Source organism: Lagenorhynchus albirostris, chromosome 6 (genome assembly GCF_949774975.1).
Source record: "Lagenorhynchus albirostris chromosome 6, mLagAlb1.1, whole genome shotgun sequence".
NCBI classification, from domain to species: domain Eukaryota; kingdom Metazoa; phylum Chordata; class Mammalia; order Artiodactyla; family Delphinidae; genus Lagenorhynchus; species Lagenorhynchus albirostris.
Genome location: NC_083100.1, coordinates 43,891,353 through 43,906,790, shown reverse-complemented (window position 1 = coordinate 43,906,790; position 15,438 = coordinate 43,891,353). Strand labels below are relative to the sequence as shown.

General features: G+C 44.3%; 1 protein-coding gene across 2 annotated transcripts in view; it reads left to right on the top strand.

Moving 5' to 3' along the window:
• Window positions 1-6,374: 6,374 nt before the first annotated feature.
• MFSD6 (major facilitator superfamily domain containing 6) overlaps window positions 6,375-15,438 on the top strand; it is a 73,437-nt gene continuing 64,373 nt past the window's right edge. The window contains exon 1 of one of the 2 annotated variants that reach the window (XM_060152436.1): window positions 6,375-6,661. The gene's annotated coding sequence lies outside the window, so the exon portion shown is untranslated. Of the gene's footprint in view, window positions 6,662-6,904; window positions 7,228-15,438 lie in introns of those variants that run through there. The other variant, XM_060152437.1, reaches the window with a different exon arrangement.

The window sequence follows — 15,438 nt, the reverse complement described above, 5'->3', positions numbered from 1 at the left end:
CAGGAGTGGAATTGCTGGACCATATGGTAGTTCTGCTTTTAGTTTTTTAAGGAACCACCATACTGTTCTCCATAGTGGCTGTATGTTCCTTTCTTTAAGGAGCTCACAGTCCAGCATGGAAGACAAATCATTGTAACAGTATTTGATACGTGCCATGATAGAGGAGGCACCAGGTACGTGAGGCCATTGAGGGGTAGCAAGCCTAGTCTGTGGAGGACATATGTTTTATCTGGGATCTGAAGGAGGGGTAGAGTGTTATCCATTCACTCCTGCTTGAAAAATCACTTCGTAGGCTTCAGTGACAACACCCTCCTGAGTTTCCTCCTACGTCTATGGCTGATCCTTCTTGGTTCCTCTTCCTATACCAGCTGGTAAATGTTGGCCTTTCTCAGGGTTCTCTCAGTATATTCTGTCTTGTGGTGACCCCTTCATTCCCATGATTGTAAATAGCACCTCAGTGTTGATGACTGCCAAGTCCAGCCCTCTCTTCTGAGTTTTGGACTCATAGACTTAATTGACTACTTCACAGCTCCACCGGCAAGTCTCACAGGCACCTCCAACTTATTATGCCAGAATGTGAGCTCTTCCTTTCTTCCCTCCAACCTACTCCTCCCACAGTCTTCTCCCTCTCACTGAAGGTTGTCACAATCCACCCAGTTGCTCGAGCCAAAAACTTGTGATTCATTCTTACACCTGCTTTCCCTTGCCTCCCACACACAATACATCACCGAATGTGCCGATACACTTCCAAAAACTCTCTCTCAAATCCATCCACTTCTTCTATCCCCACTGCTCACCACTCTAGTCCAAGCCACTGCTGGTCTCTCTCGTCACCACTGGTTACTTTCCAGCTGAGCCTCACTTCCACTTCTGCCCTCTCCATACCATTCTCCACACAGCAGCCACAGTGACCTTTTAAAGGCACAAGTCAGATCTCCTAAACATTCTTCAATGGATCTCACTGAATGTAAGTTAAAATTCAAAATGCTTGACATGATACCCAGGTTGCTGCCTGACCTGACTTTTGCCTATTTCTCCCACCTCGTCTCTTGACATTTCCCCTTAGGCCACTACTCTGCTCCAGTCACCAAAGCTTAGCTCTTTGCTGACTCAAGGCAGCTCCTCCTGTGGGGAAAGGTCTTTCCAGAACTCTTTTCTTGGTCATCTCCTACTTATGCCTCAGGTCCAGTTTACTGTGACTTCCTCAAACAGGCCTTCCCTGTCTTCCAATGTAAAGTACATTCTTCATTTTTCTCTTGCATAACACTTTGTCTTCTTTCCTGTGGAAGACTGCTAGTCGACTCCCGGAATCCATTCTCCCTTTCTTTTGTAGCAATGGAATTTAGCTGGGTCTCTAGCCACTTGGCTAAAGACTACGTTTTCCTCCTTTGCACTCAGATGTGGGCACGTGACTGTTTCAGCCAAGGCGATATGTATGGACATGATGTGTACAAACGTGAGGCCTTCCATTTAAGGGACAGGGCTTATACTCTCCCCGGCCCATGTGCTGGAAACAGTGAGAACTGAAGTAGTCACCCTGGACCAGACATGGAATCCATGTGTTGTGCAGATGGTGAGGTCGCACCATCAGCCTTGGACTGCCTACCTGTGGACTGTTATATGAGAAACAAAATTCTAATTCTATTTGACTACTGGACTTTTGAATCTCTTTGTTATGGTAAAGGGGGCCTTGGTTTTTGGTTTTTTGTTTTGTTTTGGTGGTACCACACAGCTTGCAGGATCTTTAGTTCCATGACCAGGGTTCCTGGGCCCTGGCAGTGAAAGTGCCAAGTCCTAACCAATGGATCACCAGGGAATTCCTTTGGATGGGTTTTAAGTAGAGAATTAAGGTCTGCTGGTAGCACATCCAGGAGGCACAACACAACGTGAAAGGTGCCCCAGGATGTTGTGCAACCCTGTGGGACTGCAAAGAAATCACCCTGTCAGATGTTCTTAAAGATTACTTTGGTTGCAATAGGGAAAATTGATTGGATGAGAAAACACATGGAGGCAGAGAGGCCAGAGAAGTGATCATCATAAGGCAGAGGAGAGAGAACCTCTTGGATTAGCATAGCACAGGAATACAGAGACGAGGACAAATTCCAGGAATATTTTGAAAGGAGGACTCCGCAGGGCTTGGTGTTTACTGGGTATGGTAGGCAAAATCATCGCCTTCTAGAGATGTCCATGTCCTAATCCTAGGAACCTGTGACTATATTACCTTACGTGGCAAAATGACTGTGCAGAGGGTTTCCCTGGTGGCGCAGCGGTTGAGAGTTTGCCTGCTGATGCAGGGGACACGGGTTCGTGCCTCAGTGCGGGAGGATCCCATATGCCGCGGAGCGGCTGGGCCCGTGAGCCATGGCCACTGAGCCAGCACGTCCAGAGCCTGTGCTCTGCAATGGGAGAGGCCACAGCGGTGAGAGGCCCGCGTACCGCAAAAAAACAAAAACAAAAACAAAAGACTTTGCAGATATGATTAAGTTACGGTTCTTGAGAGAAGATTAACCTGGACCATCAAGGTGAGCCCAGTGTAATCACAAGGGATCTTATAAGAGGGAGGCAGAAGGGTCAGAGTCAGAAAAGGCAACATGGCTGCTGAAGCAGAGGTTAGAGTGAGGTGCTATGAAGATGGAGAAAGGGGCCATGAGCCAAGCAGCCTCTAGAAGCTGGAAAAGTCCAAAACGTGGATTCTCCTCCAAAGCCTACAGATGGAATGCAGCCCTGCAGACATGTTGATTTTAGCCTGGTAAAACCCATTTCGGACTTCCGACTTACAGACATGTAAGATAGTAAATTTGTCATGTTTTAATTCACTACATTTGTGGTAACTTATTATAGCAGCATAGAAAACTAATATGCTGGGTATGGGCGTAAGGGTGGAGGGAGCGGTGAGTACAGGACCTTGTACAACTAGGAGGATGACGTTTGGGAACCCAGACGTAAAAGCCGGGGGAAGGGGCGGAAGATGGGTGCCTGTGAAACAACCTACTGGAATTAGCCATACAGATGTGGTACTCAGGGGAGAAGCTGTCCCAGAGAGAGGGGTTTGGGGACATCCTCAAATATTCCATGATTAAAGCCAAGGGAGGGGGTAAGAGCAATCACAGAAGAAAGAGAAGAAAGGCCTAGAACAAAACCAAAATGCAGTATACAAAGGGGAGTGGCTTGAGAGGAAGAGCAAAACCCAAGGTTGTGGGTCACAGAAGTCTGAGGAAGGGAGAGTTTCAAGGTGGGGGACACTCAGTAGTGTCTAGTGTTGCTGAGAAAAGTAGATGATACCATTTGCCTAAAATAAAATCCCCAACCTGCCATATGTGAATATACGTGTTTGTAAGAGTTTGCATGAGCTAGGAAGAGGGATTGGTTAAGAGCCAGGGCCTTGAAGCTAGACTACCTAGGTTCAAACGCAGATTCTATCACTTGCAAGTGGTGTGAGCTTGGTAAAGTTACTTCACGTTTATATGCACCAATTTCCTCATTTGTAAAATGGGGTGATAGTACCTATGTGTATGTGACTGTTGTGAGGCTTAAATTAATAAATACATAAAAAGGGCTTTGAACAGTACCTGGCACAGGTAAGTCCTGTGTAAGTGTTAGCTGTTTGTTCTCATTATTACCTACTGTCATGCATTTGCTTTGTTATTTAGGAATAATCAATTCTGGGGGCTTCCCTGGTGGCGCAGTGGTTGAGAGTCCGCCTGCAGATGCAGGGGACACGGGTTCGTGCCCCGGTCCGGGAATATCCCACATGCCACGGAGCGGCTGGGCCCGTGAGCCATGGCCGCTGAGCCTGCGCGTCCGGAGCCTGTGCTCCGCAACGGGAGAGGCCACAACAGTGAGAGGCCCGTGTACAGCAAAAAAAAAAAAAAAAAAAAAAAAAAAAAAAAAAAAAAAAAATCAATTCTGCCAAAGGAAATAAGAGAAACAAACATTATAAGAGAAGAAATGAAATTAAATGAAAGCAAGTAGTTTGTGAGACAAAGTAAGTAGTGCATATATGAGCTGAACGTAGAGAGGAAGGGTTGGAAGGTCCAAATAGGCACCAAATATTCTTGATACAGTAAATATTCATGAGGCATATTAGCACTCAATATTTAGGCAGGCTTCAAATGACCACCCACTGGTGACAGCTACACAGCCTCCATTTGTTCTCTGCCTGAGAAATGCAGATAAAATCCACAGCTGCTCATCGGGCTAATTGGTGAGCTGGAACTGGCCAGCCATCCTCGCTCCTGTGTCTCTCAACAGACAGAGAAAGTGTGTGCTGGCTCTGGCCCCAGGTACCCTCTGACTGCCAGTATCAACCTCAGCTCTGGTCCTTGTAATCACACCATCAGCACCAGAAGCCTGACTCAGGAGAGGGAGGCACAGATTCTACACGTTTCATAAAATATACCCCCTGCTTGTGCCCTAGCCTAAGTGTGTTAATCTACTCTATCTCCTGACTTCTTACTCTGCATTTTAAATTGATTCAATTAGCCACGTGATTTCAACACCCTAATTTTGTCTTTGAGCCTTTCTGTACAATGACCTCTGGGATAGCTTGCCTCCTGGTATACTTGGAAGCTAACTTCCCACACCACACCCACTAGTTACCTCACAGCGGGTAGGGAGATGTGGGAGGAGTGGTAGTCACTTTTTCTTCATGCATATTTGCATCTTCTCCTTAGTTATACTGAAAAGGGAAGGGGCTACCAGGAAAAAAAAATCCTGCCCTAATAAGGCCAATTAAAACAACATTTTCTGCTGTGATGACCCTGGAGGCTACCCTGTCCTATTTGAAACCAGCTTTAACCTCTAGTTTGATTTGGCTTCACTTTTCAACATGGAGCCATTTCTGAGCAGCTGTAGGTTAAGAACAACCCCCCCCCACCCCTTCCTGCCCTCCTTCTGTATACAGGAGAGAACCTGAATCATATTAGACCTGGAGTCTGTTCACTTTTCTTTTTCCTTCTTTTTCAAAAGGTTGCTTCTTTAATATCTGGACAGATAAGAAGGATGATAATTCTATTATGACAGCTACCAACTGGGTACTTTATGAGCCGTTCAGTTCCAAATACTGCAGGGGAAGATGTCTCCAGGCCACACCAGACCAAAATCTGTCAATCTCAGAGTCCAACAACCACTTTAATCTCTTTCATATGAAACTTGAGCACTCACTGCTTTTCATCGGTTTGCTTTTATCAGTATTGCAAGTGGATTTATCATGAGGCTAATGGAGCATAAACTTCAGGGACCCTTTGTAGGTTCCAGGAGGGGCCACAGTGACTTTGTAATTTTGTTTTATTCTTCCTAAAGAGGGACCTCAAATCCTAAAGCTTCAGGGCCTATAAAATTCTCATCGGTATGATTTCGTGGTTAAGAGCTTAAACACTGGAGATAAAGGACTTCTCACCCTTTTACTATTTAGTCATTTTAGGTTAGTCACATTAAATTTCAGCCTTGGTTTCCTCAGTTGTAAAATGGGAATAACAGTACTTATACTTTTAGGATTACGGTAAAGCTTAAGTAGTACTTATACAGTGTTTCATGTATGAGAAATGTTCGTCGATGCTAGCTGCCATTATTATTGTTGTTATTCCCAGAACAAGACGATAAGCTCCCTGAGGACAGGATCTGGCACCCCAAAGGCCCATTACAGGCACCAAAAAAAATACTTGCTGAAGGAATGATACCTTTTACAGCCAACTCCACTCTCCCCACCCTCTCTGCGTGTCTAACCAGAAATACAACTATAATTGCGTTACAGATGCGACACACATGGTTACCTCTTCAGCAAGCTGCCAGATACTCCGTAGCACTTTCTCAGTTTGAAAGAGTGCTTTAGTCTCAGCCCTTCCCCGGTGAGTCCTGAAACCCTGGTTGTTTGCCTCCTGTCTCTTGCCAAGCTCCTCTCTCCCAGGTCAACTGAGGACAGTCGGCCACAGCCACCGCTGGCCGAGAGACGCTGAGGCAACGCATTAATAGTGTTAGCATTCTGCTTGGCACTGAATAAATGCCCTACAAACGATGGCTATTATTGTTGTTGCTACTGTTGTTATTATTATTATTACAATTCCCAACCAGCCGGCCATCTACTCTCCGCCCCCTCCCCCCGGAGCTAGGCCTGCATCTTTTGCCTGGGGTCGGGGTGGGGGGGCTCTTAGCCGGGAGCCGGGGTGCGGGGACCTGGGGATAGACCCTCGCGTCTGCTCTCCCCCTTCGCGGCGCGCCTCCCCGGCAGGGCTGGGGCGGTGGGTCCCCCGGGGCCGCCAGGGCTGGCGGGAGGCCGGGAGGAGCAGCCGCCGACGCATCCGCCGCCGCCGCAGGAGGCGGAGCGCTGCACCTGGCGGCGGGTCCTCGGCGCTCAGCCCTGAAACGGGTCCAGCCGGTAGCGAGCGGCGGAGGCCGGGCCAGAGGAAGAGGAGGAGGAGGAGGAGAGAAGGTCGCGCCGACCGGTACGCTTGGCTCGCCGCTCCCGGTCCCCCCACCGGCCCGCATCCCTCCGCCGCGCCCCGCCCCGCCGCAGCTCCCGAGGAACCAGTGACCCGCCCGAGATGGCGAGCGCCGTCTCGACAGCCGCCGCCCCGGCGCCCGGAGCCGCCGCCCCGTGCCCGGGGGAGATGGCTCCCCGCGCCCCGCGCAGCTGAGCTCTCGCCGCCGTCGCCGCCCGCCGCAGGTGAGTCGGAGCCCGGCGCGAGGGGGAAGGGGGCGCGCTCGGCGGGGCGGCGGGGTAGCCCCACCCTGGGCTCCCCTGCAGGGGCCGGGCCCGGCCGGAGGGCGAGGAGCCCCCTGCGGCGCGCACACCTGCAGTCGCTGAAAGGCTTCCGAGGAGGGGCCTGGCCCCAGGGCGTGGGGGGGTGTCTCCGCTCCCAGCCCCGCTCGCCCGCTACTGTCTCCCTCCCCTTGGATCCCGAGTCGGTTGTCATCTTTTGGGGCGCTGAGGGCAGCTACAGCCTGCACCCCCGGTGCGCCCGGCGCGAGCAGCACTTCCGCAAACGTAACTGCAGTCGGGAAAACAAAGGCGCTGCCCGAGGAAGCCGTCGCCGGGCGCCGGCAGCAGCCAGGGAGCCGGGTGAGGGCTGCGCCCCAGTGCCCAGGCCCTTGTCGGCCCGGCCGCACTCGCGCCCTTGCCATAACCGTCCTCGGGAGAAAGTGGGAGGCGAGAACACCAGACAATCCGAGTGCAGGGACGTAGCTCCTTGGGTGGCAAGAGGAGGAAATTGACAGCGTCTGCTTACCCAGGTGAATAAATACGCAAAATACCTCTTTCCCTTGCCTGCTATCATCCTGGGAGAAATTCCCCGCCTCCGTGCTGCTTTACTTCAGCCTGGCCTAACATGTCCCTAGAGCCATTATGAGATAACAGTCGGGGTTTCTAGTCCTTTGGGGTCCTTTGTGTCCCCTACACGGCTCCCTGTAAATTTAAGTAGGAGGGTGAAAAATTCCAAATGCGACTTTCCCCTTCATTTATCCCATCTGCACGTGGACAGGCAGGTGGATTCGTTACCCTTGAGGCCAGCACACGGTGCATTTCGCCTCTCCCACATATATTCGCAACCACAAACATTTCCTTTTATTCGAAAATCTTTAATAATTAAACATTTTACAGAGCTACTGGAACAGATAAAATCTTGCCTATTAGTAGTAGAAAAGAACCTTGAAGAGTTGAGGTTTTAATCCCAACTGGTGTCTAAATATTTTTATGCTGTTGGGCATGTCACATCTTCCTGAGCCTCAGTTTTCTCACCTGTAAAAGGAGTTGGTTGGATAGTACAGTGGTCAAGCTTCCCCCTAATTGTTCTAGAAGTTTAGGATTTTCTGGAAATCTAACCTTTTCAAAATAAATGAATGTAAAGGGTGGGTGGACGTACAGTTGACCAACGACATGTGATAAAAGCAGATGTGTTTTTGGTAGGCCTCTGGTGTCTGCAGAGCATCTCTTCCCCAAGATGTGGCCACTAGTCTGCTAAAGGTGTATGCATCGTTGATGGCCTTGTTAAGTAAAAGGAGAGGATAGGAAGTCGCCTCACTGGGAAGGTCGGCTTTTGACACTTTAAGCTGATGGTCATCAGCAGACACGGAAGATATTTTCAGTTATTTTGTGGTAGTCAGATCGCTTGAGTTTACCACCAGTTGTAAGTAAAACTTAAGATTGCTTTTAGGAGGAAGCTGGGACATTGCTGCTGAGCCCAGGGGTGGGGGAGTAGGAGGAGAAAGGATCATATTTCAATAATGCATTAAAGCTACTAAGCATGTTTATAGTAATTTATTTATAAGGCACTTTCTGTATCTGTATGAATAAGGTAAATGTAAAAACATGAAGGCAAACCAAAACACAAAGATAAACGGAACAGCAAGGTTTGCAGGTATTTGGTGATATGAGGTATTGGATCACCAAGTCTAGCATATATAGTTTCTGGATTATTAACAGTAATAAGGCACTTTTTGAGCACTTAGTATGTTCAGGACACCATCTTAAACACTGAATTTCTGTATCTCTGTAAGATAAGTCTTGTCGCATTTTATGGATGATGAAAAGGAAGCTCGAATGGTTAGGGAACTTACACAAACCACATAATCAGTAAGAGGTGGAGTTAGGTTTGACTCCGTGTCTCTGGCTCCAAAGCCCAGGAAATTTCCACACGGTGTCCCTCCCTATTCAGGACCCATTAAGTCTCACCACCTACACAGGTGCCTTCCTTTGCTTCTTGCCTTTGAAAATTAATTTCATTGCAACATACATACATTACATATGTTAACATTTATCTGTGTAAGATAATCTATATAGTGCATATATATTTACGCATGTATGTTTACCCATTTGTTCTCACCATTTTTAGGTTGAAGGCAAGTGTAAAAATGAATATAACCAGATATATTTAGTGTTAGGCTGACAGGTTTTTTGTTTGACTTCTTTTGATATTCAGTACATCTTGATTTAGCAGTCTCATTGTAGGGAAAGGGAGAAATGCAATAGATGTAAATGTATTTGTTAGCTGCTTTGGCACATTGTCTTGGGAAAAAATCATGATATGGTAAGTGAAAAAAGGAAGAGATTTATATACAAACCATCATACAAGCACACGTATACCTTGTTGTCTCCAAACTGTTGACAGTGGCTTCCTGAAGGAAGTGGGTTCAGATGGTGAAGAAAAGAGGATACTTTTACTTTTTACCTTATAAAGTTATGTTTGGGCTTAAAAAGCTTTTTTTTTTTTTTTTTTTTTTTGCAACAAGCATTTGTTATTTTATTATAGGAACTAAAAAGAGAAACAAAAGGAATAGAACTGATTCACTTAATAAAAATCAAAAATAAGAAAAAAATTGAATGTGCCTAAACTCTGTAATGTTAGAGAAGTGAAATATGAGACTCAGGAGATCAAAGAGGAAGGTGGTATTCTGGGAATCGCATGTGTAGGAGCAAAGGGTGACCAGTCTTGGATGACTAAGTTTTACCTTTTCTAACAGTATCTATAGGGTGTTCTACAGCACCCCCAATTTTCCTCCCCAATAAGAATGCTTTGGTGCACACACCCCAATTTACCTGCTGGATAGGGTGATAAGAATTTCTTCCTGCTCTTGCTAGTGGTGGCTGTCTTTGGAAGCATAATTGTTCTTTATGTAGAAGGTAGGAGTAGGAGAAATAAATTTATCTGCTGTGTCATTTCCTGAAATTACGGCATTCTGGATGACTTCAGGTGTAATTATTTTTAGTAACATAATTTCAGGAGCAGGAAGTTGTCAAGTTAATCTAGTCTGATGCATATCTAAACATATATATGTATAGATACATATACATGTGCATATATGTACATAATCTTGTCTGATGTGTATATATACATACAGATGTATATATACAAATCCCACAATTCTGTTTTATGTAATACTAATAAAAATCATTGCTTAGAATCCTTAAAAATTAATACATTTCCCTGCTCAGACTTAGAAATCCAGAATCAAATACATTCAGACTTTTCAGAATCAAGAAAACACATTCTTCCTTGTGTTTTGTACCCAAAGGAAAAGTGAATAAGGTTGGTTCATTATAAACGTAATAGGCAATAACGAGAAAAACATAATTGTAAAATTATTTTGCAGAAGAGATATTCTGACAATTTTAGGTGTCATCCAACGTTTCATTTAAGGTTCTAATTATGTTTTGGGCTGAGGGAAATCTCAGGCTTTTGATTTAGGAAACTTTGTTGCTCAGTAGGTTCTCTTTAAACCCAGAAATCAAGTGCAAAATCCTACCCTAGTTCAAAGCCAGTTTTGGTAAAACCTTTTCCTCCAAGCAAAATGAATGTGTCATTTCCCAGTGCACAGCATTTTGAATTCCTGGGAAATGCAGACGTACCCATCTGCTGTGAATTCTGTGTGGGGCAAAGAAAACACCCTTAATGTCTCCATCAGGAACATTCCATTTGGATATGATTCCTCCATGTTTAGTTACCCAACATTAGCTGTCTTTGGCCATTTATTCTACTTTACTGGCATTTTGGAGGGTGAGAATGCCTGTGTCAGCCTGATTTGTTGTCCTAAATCCTGAATGACATGTTATCCAGTACTTGGCCCTGTTGTTGGGTTTCAGTAACTTTGCTTTGTAGCTGGTTTTCCTTCTCTGTATTTATAAGACACTTATTTACTGCTTTGTAAAATGGCATTGTTTAAATTAAGTTACTTGGCTGGGTAGCTTTTGGAAACTATCAGAGCCATTTGCTAAGATATTGATTTATTGGCGCGGAGCCCAATAGAAAACTAAACCAAACCCAAACAAATAAAAAATGTGGAACACCTAAACTTTGAACCTGTATATTAATATGTGTCTGCTATAGCTATTGCAACTCAGGTTGCTAGTTTGTGGCTCTAAATAGCATGCACACACACACACACACACACACACACACACACACACCCCGCTACCTCAGCACCAACAAAAAATACCCCAAATGTTGTGTATTAAAAGTAGCTTTCATCTGCTTTTGTCCACTGTAATGTGAATATGGCTGAGCCATAGATGTGCTGATGATTGTGTTGAAGAGATGTTAAGGTTTGGAAATGTGAATGACTGGACTGTATTACCTTGTGACCTGGTGGTCCTGCTGTATTTAGGAATGGGAGAGAATGGGGCAAAGATGGGAAGAAATCTAGGCTCTTACAAAAACCGTATTCCAGAGATATAAGAGAGGATTGAGTAAAGGATGGCCGAGACATCTTTTTTGACATTTGTTCTGGCTGTGTTTGAGTAGGGGAGACAAATTCAGGGAATGATGTGCAAGTAGAAAACAGGGAAGTCCAACTTTGAATGACTCTGAGGAAATGTTTTGATGTGAGACCAAGAGTGGAACTTGGGGGAGAGGGAGATGGGACGTTATGAGTCAGCAGTGGCCGAGGGAGCTCTGGCGTGGATTTGTTGGGGATAAAAGGGGAATTGGAAAGAGGAACTGGTGTTGTCTCAACAAACTTGATTTGTGGTTAATTGTGCCTGGTGAAAGTGCGCGAGAAGCCTAGGCTAGTAGTAACTCCCCACGTGGTTCTGTAGAGAGACCTGGGTGCCCCCCACCCCACTTTCCCCACGTGGCCACTGTGGGGTGAAGAGCGGAAATGGAGCAGTAGAGTCCAGGACTCCGAGAGGAACTCTGAGCCCCAGAACAGAGGAGGAGTGAGCCCCTGTAAGCCATGTGGCGAATTCTTCTCTTATAACTGCTCTGGGCTTTTTTAGGCCCAAGGTTAAGGTAGAACACACTTGGCCCAAAGTAAATAAGGCCTTTCTCAACACAGCCAAGCCCCAAAGCCCCACACTAAACACTTAAAGCAGAACCATACAGAGCGACGTGGACACTACCTGTGACTTTTTAAAGAAGTGCACTGATGTGATGCACCATAGCCAAGCTTCTGTAGCTGTTGTGGGGTGCCTTCTTTCTTCTATTTCAAAATGCTTTCTGTGGAATTGTGTTTAACTAATGAACAGGTAGACCCCACAGTCACCTTTATGAGGGAGTTTGAATAAAAGAGTATCAAAGGGGTAAAATGACACACTTTTAAATTTTATTTCCCATTAATGAGGTTCCCTGTGTTTTGAAGGTGTAATATCTCTAAGAGTATCTCAGGGCTGCCCTGGTGGCGCAGTGGTTGAGAGTCTGCCTGCCGATGCAGGGGACACAGGATCGTGCCCCGGTCCGGGAGGATCCCGCATGCCGTGGAGCGGCTGGGCCCGTGAGCCATGGCTGCTGAGCCTGCGCGTCCGGAGCTTGTGCTCCACAATGGGAGAGGCCACAACAGTGAGAGGCCCGCGTACCGCAAAAAAAACCAAAAAACAAAAAAAACGTATCTCAGAGCTCTTGTAACTGGCCCTTTCACTTGTTCCTGCTGGTGAGCAGGAACAGCACAAGGATAGGCGGACTTCAGCTGAGCAACTCCAGGTGACCTTTCAGGAACTACAGGGTCAAGGGTGTCCCAGTTATCACTCAGATACCTTATATTTCAAATAATGCCTTTACAATATGTATTTTATTTATTTTATTTTTTCAAAAACTTATTTTTTGGCTGCATTGGGTCTTCGTGGCTGCGCATGGGCTTCTCTAGTTGCGGCGAGCAGGGCCTACTCTTCATTGTGGTGTGCGGGCTTCTCATTGCGGTGGCTTTTCTTCGTTGTGGCACGTGGGCTCTAGGTGCGCGGCTCAGTAGTTGTGGCACGCGGGCATCAGTAGTTGTGGCTCACGGGCTCTAGAGCACAGGCTCAGTAGTTGTGGCACACGGGCTTAGTTGCTCCACAGCGTGTGGGATCTTCCTGGACCAGGGCTCGAACCTGTGTTCCCTGCATTGGCAGGCAGATTCTTAACCACTGTGCCACCAAGGAAGTCCCAAACATATATTTTAAAAGTGATATATGCTCATTGGAGAAAAATCCAGTCAAGTCTAAGAAAAAATTAAAGTAACTCCTAATTTTACTTCTGAGAGATAACCTCTAGTAATATTTTGGTATTATTTTCATATTTTTTTCTAAAGTATATTTTGTATGAAGTACATAGATTTACAAATATAAACTCTTACAATACATACAGGTTTGTGTCTTGCTTTTTTTCACTTAATGCAGTGCACAGATTATGAGCATTTTCCCATATGCTATTAATTCTATTTAAGTTCTATTAATTAACTTCAGTTTTTCCATCCTGTGGATGTAAGTTTCTGTTTTTCTCTCATGTGGACATACCATAATTTATTTAACTGTTTCTATTACTGATTGCTCACTTTGTTTCAGTTTTGATCATTATGGTAAACATCCATACACTTAAATCCTTGCCTTCTAGAAAGACTATTCTTCTACTCTCAGTTAATGAGAGTGACTATCGATCTTCATCTTTACCAGCATTGAATATTTTCATTTTCAAAAATATTAGTATGGCATGTTTATTGAAGTATCTCGTTTCTTTAATGGGCGAGGTAATAAGTCTTTTTCTGAAAGAAACTGATAGCACTTGGTACCTCTCAATTTATCAGAGTCCTAACAGCATAAGAAACAAGATAATTTTAGATTACATATGCTGGAATGTGCTTAGGATATAAATGATTATTTTAGACTATAGTGTGCTTAAGGGATATAAAGAAAAGTCATTGACAGTAGCTACATGTCTATAGAAGAATGTATCCTAAACTTTGAGGTCTGTATTTTCATCTAGATTGTAAACTCGTAAAAGATATGTCTGAGAAAGAAACACCTATAAATTTCTGTTTAGAATGCCTTGTCTTATAGATAGACTGTATACTCTTTAAGCCTCTTAAGTTTCTCAGTGTCTTAATAGTGCCAGAATAGCTACATAATAATGCCAGTCTTTTGTTGAATAAGCATTTATCAAGCACCCATTATAAATATAGCATTATTTTACATATATAATATGTGTACTGGTGCTCTAACCCAGTGTTACAGTACCAATACCTGGAGTTGTATTTTTATTTCTCATTATAATTCTTATTTTTCCACAGTCTACTTTTCCTGTGTTCCTAGTATTTTTAGATTTTGGACCCATTAGTCCAAATACTAATTGTATTTGCCCAAGTCCTTTTCTGAAAAGATTTGAAAAAAAAATTGAATGTGTGTCTGTGTGTATAGAACAAATATTCACATAACTAGGTTTAAAAATAAACCAAAAAACATTTTAATAGAATTTTAATTTTTTTTTTACTCATATATATTCTGTATAAATTGCTCCTCAAGTATAGCACGCAATAATTTATAGAGGAAAATCTGAAACTTTAAGTAAGTAACGTAGCTTTCAATATCAATCTTTAAAAAAGTCTTTGTTTTATACTTCGAAAAGATAAGAAACGAAAAAGAAAAGCTGAGATTTTTCTGTGTTAACTTCTTGGCAAAGAAACAAAAATTGTGTCTATAATCATTAAAATCGTAAATAATTTGATAATAGAGACAGTTTTCAAATGACAAGAGGTGACTTGCTGTGGCTTCTGCTTTCACTGTGGCCTGTGCCCGTGCTGACCAGGTTCCAGCCTTCCCTCTTTCTCTCCTCTTCTAACCCGGTACCTGTTCTATTACCTAGAAGGTGTTTGAAGACACCGTTGCAATGCTGGCATAGTTCTCAGGCTCCCACATGAAAATAATTGCACTTGTAGGGTTCTCAATCTGAGAAACTGCGTAATGTTGGAAAGCTAATAGGAACTGCATAAACATTTATTAGAGAAATAGATGTAGGATGGTAGCATCAATATACATTGGAAAATGAGTGGAACATGTATGTATGACACATTTATTCAGTGCTTTCAAAGACCACTGGCAGTAACTCCACAGCTCCCACAGGCTAGAACTGTTGCCCTGGAGGAAGCCAGTGGCCGGTGAGTCCATGCCCACTTCTGTGGCTCATGGCTGGAGGGGAGTGGGTAGGGAAGCTCTGGGTGGGCTTGTCTTTCGAGACCTGTTGCCGGCATTCCCCATTGAAAAGTAGAAAGAATTTTCCCCAATTTAAAAGTTATGCGCTTTGTAACACTGAGGTTGGCACTCTTGGTTCAGTAATCTGAGTACCACCCCTATTTGTAAGATTATTTCAGTGGGGAAATGGTTTCTAAGCTTCAGCAATTGAAGTACAATGAATATTGGAAACCCGGCCGTTCAGGAGTTCGGTTATTTTAAACAAACAATTTCATTGTCGTGTCTGGCTATTGATTTTGGTTTAGAGAGAGATGACTATGCACTGGTTCTATTTTTACAAAGTTTCTGTGGCCCCCTTAAATCCTTACATTGTTTTCCTTCTTGACAAATGAATGCAGAGTGTCAGCAGCGGCATATTCAATTAATTTTACTTCCTATTTTCAACACCTATTGGATTTTTTTTTTTAGTTGCAGAAACAAGATATAAATATATTTTTAAAAACCTTTTTCTTCCATGCTGTACTATGAACTGTTACTTGTTCCTCACACTGGGCTTGTTTTATTTATTTATTTTT